Source organism: Varroa jacobsoni, unplaced genomic scaffold (genome assembly GCF_002532875.2).
Source record: "Varroa jacobsoni isolate VJ856 unplaced genomic scaffold, vjacob_1.0 scaffold_572, whole genome shotgun sequence".
NCBI classification, from domain to species: domain Eukaryota; kingdom Metazoa; phylum Arthropoda; class Arachnida; order Mesostigmata; family Varroidae; genus Varroa; species Varroa jacobsoni.
This window is the reverse complement of record NW_019213474.1, coordinates 46653-58589: the sequence shown is the minus strand read 5'-3', so window position 1 is coordinate 58589 and position 11937 is coordinate 46653. Positions and strand designations below refer to the sequence as shown.

The following is an 11937-nucleotide window of genomic DNA, read 5'->3' as shown; positions in this document are numbered from 1 at the left end:
GTTATATATAATGCAGCTTATACGTCATAGTGATGGCGAGAAACGCCTATTGTTGGATTAACATCGGCTAGTTTTCTGCTGAACCATTGAAGGGTCCCAGCTGTTAAAAAGTATCTTAAAAAGAAGTTAAAAAGTATCGTATATTCACATCGTATTATTGTCCTTCATGTAATGAATGCCGAACTATATATAGTTTGGCATTTATGGCATCAATAATAACATAATATTAATAGATAATTTGCAGCATAGCGTTAATTAACTTCCCTTATTCATAGCATCCGTATGTAAGATAATATAACCTCCAAAACGTGGCCTGAATGTTTCAATCCAGCCCTGTTGCACAACAACCACTAGAAAGCTATTTGCTAATCGATATTTTTAAGCAACGTTTAAAAATTATTTTGGCGGCAAATCACGTTGGACCCGCTGGCATCGTTGAGTGAAAAGATAAACTTGCAGCGCACACGAGGAGAGGGAGAGAGAGAGAGAGAGAGAGGAGAAAGAGAGAGGGGGGAAAAGGAAATCATAATAGAGGTGGAGTCAAGTAAACACAACAGTGACACGTACACAAATAGCGGCCATCGTGCTTAGCAGACGCGATAAGCAGAAAGCTACGACGTTTGTAACATGTATAATCATTACCGTTTGATTATGATTGTCCCAACGCTCCAAATTTGGCTTTAATGTGCATAAAGCTTCGACATTATTCCGTTAATTTTTCTAGACATTGCGGACTTCTTTTTGTCCGCTCGATAGGTCCACATATCAAATCGAATCTACTCGAAGTATATTGAGCTCAGTCTAGTATGCTGTGAGTCATTGACTATATATATATGATAGTAAATGAGATGGTGTAGCGGATTACGGTAATGAAGTGGGTCGTTTTGGACAACCGTTGTAGGCCTGTACGTTATGTTACAATATATGTTGTACTAATAACAGATATGAATATATATATATATGATTTGATTATACATAGCTCACGTATAGTTTTAATAGATTATTTTAATTTTCCCAAAAATAGTAATGTAGCTATTGTATCTTTTTCTTTCTATTCACTTCACTCGTTGCATTGAAACACTTTTCTAAAAATATTGAAATGTAAATTAGCGGTCTTCTTAGCTTCGGGATTGTTTTCATGAAGCATGTAAGCAGTCTAATTTAATCCTCTTCCACTACGTCATATCTGATTACTTGGATATGTTAAGACATATATTGGGTAACTGTACTCGTCAAATCAGCAAGGTCCCATTGCTTATATTTGCTGACCTCAATTTCATATCGCATATGAATAGCCAATCGATCTATAAAAATACAAAAGGAAGAAGTAATCAATTTTTAGGTGTTTAGGTTAGACGGCAGACTCCAGATCACGTGTACCTATCAATGCAGCAACATGGCCTGTTTTAATCTGGAAGGCTAGCTAACTAGACTGTGCTAGGATTAGGATTTCTGGCGTCCTATTATCTAACGGACTTGTCGCACCTCCTGTTCGTTGCAAGAATTTCCAAGTATGAGAGGGCACTCAAATCTTCTTGTCGTACCGTTGGTACCGTTGAAGCGTTACGATGGCTTGAGGAGAAACCGTTTGTGTACCTGAAAACCGCTCGGTAACCTGCATCGTTCAGTTCACATCAACGCCTTCTAGAACAATATTACGCAACGAAACAATAGGACGAAGATGTTCAGGAGACTATGGTCCTTGATGCTACTCAGTGTCGATGGCTCTACACTGAACTCAGAGGTCGGCGATCACTACATGCACGTACATGTGTACACATTGAAAATCAAAGTGCGGAACGCGGTAGGACGTATCGTAGATATGAAAGAATGGTAATGCAAAAGTGTCGACAAAAGATCCTTTGCTGATTTAACGACGACAGAGTGTAAAATATTCATTCGCCTTTTCATTGACTGCTCGAAATCGGTAGCAATAATCAGGCGATTAATGGCTGACGATATAATAGAGTGTTAAGCGTTAATCGTGTATGAAAGGGCCTCCCACTATTGTGTCTGTGCGAGTTATGCGAAAACCATTTTAGTTTTCTTTCAATTTTCGACAGCTTAATTGTTTCGAGATCAACGTCTGATGCTGCCTTTGAACGGCTTGCCGTTTCCAGCACACGACCGCTTGTGTCCTCGTGCGCTTTCTAACCCAGGCGACCACATGTTTCGCACCTTAGCGAGCAGGACACGTGGCCGCGGCGTCATGACGGACCTGACATAACGTTATATTGCTAGCGGCGTGACGTTCGCTTTAAATAGCTGGGATTTTGTCTTTGTGTTGCTATTTCTATTACTAGCATAAACCAGCTTAGCGCTCTCTTAGATTAGTCCGCTAGAGTATAAATTCAACTGGTTGGCATTTTTGTTCTTAAGCAGCCTTCTTATACGTTTCTTCGTGATAATGTATTTCATACAGGAGCTTGTCTGTCTCGATTTCACCCCTAGGTGCTCTTATTCGAAATAAGATTTTGTCCACACCTCCCAGCCCCACCATTCATTCTCCTACCTACTTTATTCGTATGCATGTATCTTAAAGGCCCTGTCACCTCTGTGGAACCGTTCACTCAACGGACATAAAAACCCTTCTGGTACCAGATCGGTATTCGACTTGCTGTGAGACAAACTCGACACAGCTCGCCACAATAAGGCATTTGTTGAAAATCGCTTGCCGTTTGTCGCCTTGAGGACCACTCTCGGCGATAATAGGAGGCGGTAAAGTTCCTTTCATTTTGAAACCTACATAGGCACTGCATAACTATAGTTATTTACGATCGATCCGGTGCAAACAAGGGATAGTTACTGCGTTTTATCTCACTCGATAAAGTACAGCCTCACCCCAACGTGTCGTAAAATCTCGAATCGATCATAGTAATTGCATACAATAGCAAACTCAGCCTGTACTATTCAATTTATATCATATGTATGTATATAGATGATATTGCGGCCAACTATTGTAGAACTGTACAATGTGGTATGATGGTGATATTTTTTAAGCTCATTGTTCAACCTAGATATGAGATGGACATTTTATTGAATCAGTTTTAAAATATCATTGGCCAAAAACGAAGACAATACCTTTGCTAGGCTAATAGTAATTAAATAAATAATTAAATAAACATTGCTACAAAATGATTGGTGATCTACTATTAGCGAAAATCGTAGATTAATTGATTGCATAATCTTTTTTTTTTTTGTATTAGTGCTTAGCGCCTACTTCTCTATGATAGTTTATCTTCGACTGTTTGCGATAATAAACCTCACTGTGTCGATGCCCCTATTGGGGCACGGAATTTTGTTTGGATCTGTTTTTGGAGTCTTTCTGAATTTCTATAACATTTTTATCCCTTTCATATCTTGCCGCGTTCTCTTCTTTGAATTTTCGTTCTTTTTCTTCTTTCATATGCACGTATTATATATATCTCATTTCAACTTTTTATCTTTATTATGTCTTTACATAGACGTCAGCGCGTAAAAAGTCCGCTTGCTGCGTGCGCTTCACGGGTTATTTTCTTATTCGTCCTTGTCCCTTTGGCCATCGCAGTCCCTATTGTCGGCAGCGCTATCGCTGAGCATAGTCTATTTTTACAGCGAATTCGGCTAGAAGTGGCGCTCACGCTCCGACAATGCTGTCCTATTTTCTCTGGCCTGTGCGTTCTGTTTATTTCTACTGCCACCAGCAGTGCTGGTAGTAGCGTAATGCACGGATACCATTGCGTGCTATCTCCATAGCTACGAACGTTTCCGACGGCAATCTGCTGCTTGTTTCTGCGGTCCTTGCCCTTGTTTCCTCAATGCCTCCGTCGATGTCCTACTCTTTTGCATCCATTTGCCCCCTTGCTCTGTTTCTTTGCTGTGGCGTCGTCGTTGCATCGTGATGTCCTCTTTCTTTTCAGACTGCTCAGGCTCTAGTCTGTGCGCGCGTCTCAATGCCACTGCAGCCTGCGGTGGGCTAGCAACACCACCAGCAGCTTCGGCCTCAGTCGACTACCTTTGCGGAACAGTAGGTTACAGGCATTACTCTGAACTTCTTCAATTTTGAAATGTTTTCTTGGCCTTCGTGAGACGCCGGTAATAAGGAAGCACAACACCGTTGCCGCCGGGTGCGGTTTCTTCTTCTTCTTCCTCCGTACGCTTCCTCTGGAAAAGAGGCCTAAACGGCAGAAGAACTCCTACCGCCTCCCGGTTTCGTCCAGGAGGATTGCCGGGTTCGTCGCTCCTCGTGTTTCATTGGCCTTCTTTTTTATTCGATTCAACTTGAAAAAGCTGCGAAAAGTCTCACTGGAAGATGTGCTACAGGAACAGCTGGAGACACAACTGCACGCGATGAAAGGTAGCGAGTTCGATGTTTTTGTTTTCGACTTTCTCTGGCTCTCGTTTCACTTCTTCTATTTTATTTCCTCGAAAATTTTAGCACGCGCGCCGTGTAAATGCGATATGTGCCGACCTAGTAATACAGGCTGCAATTGTGATTGCGAAAGATATACCGTCGTAGTGTGAGGAAATATCGGGGGATGCTGAGTTCGCCATGTTAACATTGGACAGTGGCAACGAGGCAGCCAATAAATGCAGTAGGTGTTTATTTCGAAAGCTGATCGTCACAATTCTTCACCGCTAGACAAATGTATACGGAACTTCATGCGCAGGCAAACAGTCATTCAGCTGCTTCTCCGAAACATTTAACGTAAATCACCTTAGAACATAACAATGAACTTGTACGAGTGGCTTGGAGAAGCTTTGTTTTATTGCGCTTCCAAAAATAAACGAGAAAAGTAAGGTATCCGATATCAGATACAATATAACGTACTCGTCTACTTTTAGTATAGTCGATGTTATATGGACTGTGCATATTTTTATTTTCGTTGTGAGATGATCCCAGAAAGATAATAAAATTACTTTTTTTGAAAGTGGAAAAACTTTTTTCTGAAATAACGCGTTAACACCAATTTCTTATATCGAATTTGTAAAGCGTTTGAGTTTAAATTACTTCGATTCTTAGCCTGATTTCTGCCAGTTGAAGTAAGGTGACCTCGTATGCCGTATGTGCTTCGTTTGTTTTCTCTACGGTGATACAAGATACGGATTTGGTGAGCCCTGCCAATGAATCGCGAGCAATATTTGCTAAGATCACTTATCTACATAATAGACGTTGGCAGAGCATTGCCAAATTCGAATGGACCATTACCGAGTGAGGAATCAACGCGGCGTTTTCAGGATATTTTTACAGCCTGGCAAAAAAACGAAAGAGGGAACATAAACGTGAACGTGAGTGGCGTCTTCCCTCGAATTTACGCCGAGATGGCTTCATAGAGAAAATAACTATAAGCCGTTATGTCAGGCTTCATGCTAAACTCGCTATTGATTTTAGCAGGAATTGAAGTCCGCCTGCTTTTCTAAACTATAATTAGTGAGTTAAATATTAATAGTTCGGTACTGAGAACAGGACAAAAGATTATTGGATAGATGTTTCGTGAGCGTTTGTTCCAGGACGCAGTTAGCTATATATATATACACTGTATAGAAATGTACCATTATGGTAGTACATTTCCCGCAGAGACACTGGGGTCATCAGTTCTGACGCGTGGTGCCTATTTATTTTTATTAGAATGATATATCTAATTACAGCAGTAACATTTTGTGATAATAACTTCTGATAACTCTAACGAATGGAAAGGATGACATACCATTAAGCCGATTTTCTGACAAAACTCACTTGGTAAAAATTAAGTGCCGCTGAAATGCGAATATACATAATTGGTTATCCAACAACAAGTAACGCCCTTAAAACGTTCATCTGCGAAAGTTTTGCCCAAAGCCCAGATTAATCATTCCTAACCTTCATTCACTGAGAAACTCACTTAGCCATTTATCATAATATCTGGAAAAAAAATACGACAAAAAACAAACCAACAAAGTAGCGGTTGAAGAAATAGGTAGTGATCGGAAACTATTGTCGGCTGCTGTTCCAGACTTATTGCTCTCACCATATGTCCGCAGGGAGCGGGGTCGTAGCGGAAGCTGAGGGCATTGTGGAATCAGGATCAGAAGGACTGTAGCACAATGCAGGAGCACAAAATATAGCTTGACCTTCCTGGAATGTTAATACGTATTTTGGATTAAGGGGTCTCGCTCCGAAGCTTTAACGCGTTTTCCGTTCATTCCGATGGCCGCACTGCTGAAAAAGACGCCCTAGTTCCTCTTCTCTTGTGGGGTATTGTACGCGAGGAGCTCCCGAATCGATTGCATCGGAGCTATTCTATGGATAACCGTGTTGGTCGACAAGACCAACAGTGAGTTCTGAGTGGATAACCTGAGTACGCTAAAGCGGTAACGGAACGTAACAGAATGGGGCCATTGTTGGCCACTGGAGTTTTGTCTTCACCGGCTTTTCTCCCCTTTTACCCCATCTTGCAGAGACAGACCGACAGAACTAAAGCAGGAGACTGACTATCGACCACGAAAGGGTACAAAGACGGATGGAAGGGTTGGGTTGAAGACGATGGTGCTGTTGCCCCCTGCTGCTGCGAATGCGAAAGCCTCCGTGGACACTAGAGAATGGGAGTTAGAAGGGTCCAGGCAAGCGGTAAAGGCCGAAGCAGTAGAAGCGAAATAAAACGGGAAAAAGTAGCCATGACGAAATGCAGCATATAGCCCTATACTGTCGTACAGTATAGTGCCAGCAGCAGTATCTGCAGAACAGAGCAATGAGGACAGGAAAAAGGGGAAAATAAGGGCGTAAGCGCCTGCAAAAATGGCGTCCCGTAAGGCTTAGAAGCTAAGATGTTGATTGCCTGCCTTTCTTCTTCGTTCCCAACAACGCGAAACTCAATGCGAAATCAAATTCGAAGAAGAAGAAATCGAAGTAGAAACGGATACAGGAGTGGGCACAGGCCGAAATGCCAAACCTGCGTTTTCTTCTGCGGGAGGGTGAAAGACGATGCCACCCAGCATTCGGCAGCATCAGTTATGACCAGTGAACATTCGATGCCCTCAGAAACCGCCACAGAAGTTACCGAATGCGCGGTCGCCGCCGTTGCGTTACCGCTGGCTAAAGATGGGGGCCTTAGCAGCAGTCTTGGCCTAAGTGTTGATATAGATGACGATGATCGGCTGACGTCCACGGCCGGCCGCCGGCCGCTAGCCGCTGCTCGGCAAGAATCGACAAACTCAATGGCACCATTGCCGTTTCGTTTCAACTGTTTTTCCGTTGTCGCTGCGCCAATGATGAGGAGAAGCAGGACCGATAAAGGTCTGGCAAGTTGGGAGGAGAATAGCAAACTGGAGCGCAGGGAGGAATACCGCCTGGCTCGCCAGCAGGCCGGACTAGGACACAAGCAAAACGCTAGAGAAGAGAAAGCGCGCCGCGCAGACCTGCAGAATTGACGGTAGAAACTATAGGATCGGCAACGGTAGTTGCTGCAGAGCAGAAAGAAAGGACCGTCAGCAGGCCGCGTTGATACAATTCCAATGCCGACGAGTAATGGCGTCCGATTGAGAAGCCATCGGATGCGTACGAAAAAGAAGCAGAAACGAGTATAGATGAAAACGAGTGAATGAGAGAAAAAGATTGCTATATAGGAATCAGAAGACGAAGACGCTGGTGATGATGGCACTGGTGGTGAAGATCGCGGGAGTATCGTCGCTGTCGAAGGACGAGTGCGAAAAAGGAGAAGCAATCGTCAACGTCAAATGATGCAAGTGGCCCCAGCCATGCGCCAGTGTGGGGCTGCCCATTAGGCTGATGCGGACAGTAGGGGTATTCGAAGGATTGAAGCAAGAGGAACAGCCAGAAGAAAGCAAACGGCCAGAAAAAGACAACTTACTCCCAGTTTGGGTCAACTGGGACAGGCCGAGTGAAGGGTGAAAATTCAGTTCAAAGGCGGCTACGAAAACGCAAGAGAAATAAAGATGGCAGGCGTGATACGTAAGACTCAAAGGGCGCCTGTAGAGAAAGCGGGATGCAAAAGGCGCCTACGAGATAGGGAAAAGCGGGGAAGAGAGAAGGAAGCCAAGACATAATGGAGCCTTCGTCTAAAGCTAAAGGCAATACAGCCTTACAACTGCGGTACTCTTTTACAGCCAGAAACGCACGCCTCCCATCCAGCCACCACCGAAGGGACCACGAACTGTATGAGGATCATAGTTACTGATCAAAGCACTTTCTGACAGCGACTGCTACATCGCTGCTGTTCCTCTCTTTGACGCTTTCAGACTCCCTATACCCTATTACGCCTATTACTAACCCTTATGGGGCAACACCCAATGTACCGCTTACTCCACACCGTACTTCGGCCCTCAAAATTGCCGTTTTGAATGAGCCGCAGCTTCAATTCGAATTGATTATTTTTATCGGCATACGGATTAGCGATACCAGGCGCGGCCGGGCGAACAGCAGCAGCATGACGCCCCACGGTTGAAGTGACATGAAACGCGGTCGAGTGTCCAGAGCAGGGATAAGCTTTCAGTCTTTTTCTGCTCGGACTTTTCTCATGGCTTCGCTCTTGGCCTGAGTAGGAAACCAAGTCGCTATGTTGTGCAATTTTTGTTCGACGATCATGGGCTTTGGTTTAGATCACGTCTGAGCTAAACTTGGCAACAACAAACAAGTTGATGCTTTCCTTTCAAATCAATGTCAATTTAAGTGCATGTTTTTTTTTCTAATTTGTAATCTACTTGTTTGAACAAGACAAGGCCTAGTTATCCACGGAATGACTCTTTTCTATTATCGAATTCTAACTTTCCATTTTTCTTGAGGAAAAAGCTCGTTTTGCGAGTAAATCAGATGATAAAAGAAATATGTCACAACCGTTGACTGGTCATGCTCTAGCCAAAGCAGGTAAACTGCTATTTATTTGAATATGGCAAAAGTATTGTACGTTGCAGCGCCAAGATACATCGTAAATAAAAAACGCTGGAAAGGACAGAGTAAAAATTAAAGGGTGACGTGACGTTAACAAAAAGGTAGAGGAAAACTATGATTATGATTAAGAGAACTAGAGATACTATTAAGAAAAACGAAAGTTCGTAAAAGCTCTAAAATCCGACTTACCTATTGCTACGCAAGGCCTTCAGATCCGAACTTAACTAACAAGCTGCGACAAAAGGGTCAAATGTTTTACTTGAAGAACGCCTACCAATTCTTTCGAGCTCGATTTCGTCCCTATGATAACGAAAAAATAGCAGCCCCTATACCAGAAAGACTCGCGTAGCCAGGTAGGTGTGTAGAAAGGAACCGAGAGGTGGACGCTAACGGTATTATCATCTCTCCTTTGAAGGAAGCCCAGTACTTAACAGCAATACTGTTCACCTGTCCCGCCAACTACAGCATTGCGGTCTGTCCTGAAACAGTTACATATACTCAACACGTGCTGCGATCAATACTGCTAGCTCACACAGACAGTTAACGGAAATAGAATCTAGCCCATACAACAGACAAATGGCGTATTGAAGCAACCAACGCAGATGGCGCAAATGACCGTAGGAATAAGTCGAAATAAGTAGAACGGACGAGAGAGAGAGAGAGAGAGAGAGTAACAGAAATGCAACTCCGAATAATGCCTTCAAACCTCTACTATTTGCAATGGGAATGTACTTTGTGGGGATCATGGAAATAAACATAGAAAAATCCCAACCCAATACAACAACAAATCGGACTCTACGAAAAGAAAACGAAGTGAATGTGGGCCGAGAGTCAGATTTGAGGCCTGCATCGATTCACGGTGCGCCCGGACGCGGCTTTGGATTCTGAGGATTGGTTGAGATAGTAGGGTGCTCTGGCTGTTACTGATGTGAACCGATGTGAGCGAGATCTGAGAAAGCTTGCAAGTGAGGTTTGGGGCAAGGGAACATCATGTAGGGGAGCAAAGGAAAAACCGAAATAAACCGTAAGGAGGGGGCCGAGCCATCGAAATCTTGAGCCCAACGAGCTTAGACGCCCGAAGGGCTTGAAGGCTGCGTATGGAAGGGGAATGGACCAGCAGCGGTACCAAGAGCCAAAACATGCGACTATGAGAATAACAGGAGAGGAAAAAGAAAAATAAGGATCATATTTTGCTTGTGTTTTGTTTACTTCATTGTTGTACTGTTATAGTACGGTGATATTTGGAGAAGTTATGTGATACTGTTCTGTTGCGGCTGATTAATCTTCACATTCTCTATAATAATGCTGGCGTAGCAATCAACCTTCAAGCAAGAACACGAAAAGCTACCCCCCCCCCCCCCCTGTAGTTCTCGAGTACCCCGTACTTCTTTCAGACAACACTACTGTTTGTTTACGATGTGTTTGCATGTTGGTTTGTGGAGGTTCAATACGCAGGGCAACAGGATCGGCCTGAGCCATAGAACAACGCGACGAACGCTGGTGCTCGGGGGTTGACCGCAAGGTGAGCGTGAGTCGAAACATATGGGTGTCATGTGCACGAAAGTGTTTGGGAAAAGCTTAAACGATACAGACAATGGGGCAAAAGTCTTTGGATAGTTGAAAAGAAGGCTACCTCACAGTTTGAGAAGCTTAATTAAATAAAGTGGTTCTCTATATCAATAATATGTGTATTTCCTGCTATCTTTACAGCCATAAAATCATGACTCTTTAAAGGCCAAGTGGCTTTTCTCAAGCTCTAAAAAGATTTTTGCTTCGCCTCTATACAGCACTAATTTAATTCTAAGCGTTATACCCAAGGTGAAAGAAGGCAAACGTATTCCTCACCCACTTGCTCAGTGTAAGGAAATTACCAATTTGCACGTCTGTGCAAATCCCTTGAACAATAGACACGCTAGCGTCCGATAGCCAATCGATCATTCGATCAACAGCTTCAAAATTTAACGTGGAATTTATTTAAGGGCCAACCGCTTCTATTTTCAAGGACTTCTACCACCCACAGATGACTGAGAGGGGAAGATGAGGAGGTGGCTTTTGTTTTTGGGCAATTGACATAGAAATGCAGTATTACGCGTTGCCTGACTACAAACTGTTTAAGGGCGTGAGGCAGCCTACGTGATTCGCTGGTAGTAGTTCAACGTCTACCTCGACATGGAAGTAATTGAGCGACCGATCCGGCTACCATAATGGGGTTTCACCCACATTTTCCAATAATGTTAAAGCTTTCTTTAGATTTGAATCGTAGCGGTTCGTCTGGATGTCATCCAAAAGTACTTCAAATAACAAATTCAATATTACCGTTGTTTTTGATGGACGTACCGGGTAATGCGTCACGTCCAAATTGAATATAGGATCAGAACATGGTCAGAACACCAGAAGCTGTGGCAGGCACAAAGCGATATGAAGAACTCTACTGTCATCTCGTACGCCTAAAAAGGAGAGTATATTAGAGTATATTCTTAAATTATAGTATCACTGTCGATTTACTTTCGTGTGATTTCGATTGGGTTGAAGTTCTTTGGCGTCGTTATAATGAAAAATCTCTTAGACGTCTTTATACGCCACAATGGCTATTTAGAGTGTCAGAACAAGAGACCGCTCAGAGTAGTAGACCAGGTTGGGGAAGAAGATAGAAGGCATGGCACCTGGTGAATGTAATAAACGTGGATAATACTGCTGCGTACCATAATAAAAACTGTATCTTTGCATACACGTCCACTTTTCTAAGCACGTATTTATATACGTACGTTACATTTACCCAAACGCAACACGTTTGTATGGCAGAGGGCATGCCGCCACGATTGAATCCGTAGCTAAAACAAACTAAAAGAAGCTGATCGATTTGTATTCCGTTTAAAAAGGACGTTAGCTAACGTAGCCCTAATGGAGAACTATACTCGCAATAGCTTTTCGACCCCGCATAATTATGCGTTGTTACTTTTGGCTTACACTTCGTTTTCGCGACGTCGCATCGTTTGCTAACGATATCATGATGATGTGACGAGGTTCGACTACAAAAAAGGTAACCCAGAGATGCCGCACTTAGGGTCGTCAGA

At 43.3% G+C, this 11937-nt stretch overlaps 1 long non-coding RNA gene across 1 annotated transcript; it reads left to right on the top strand.

The window, feature by feature from the left end:
- The first annotated feature begins 656 nt into the window (after positions 1-656).
- On the top strand, positions 657-3135 carry LOC147753308 (uncharacterized). Its single transcript, XR_015311600.1, has 2 exons — positions 657-905; positions 1503-3135. It is a non-coding gene; the product is annotated as an uncharacterized LOC147753308 (long non-coding RNA).
- The last annotated feature ends 8802 nt before the right edge of the window (positions 3136-11937 follow it).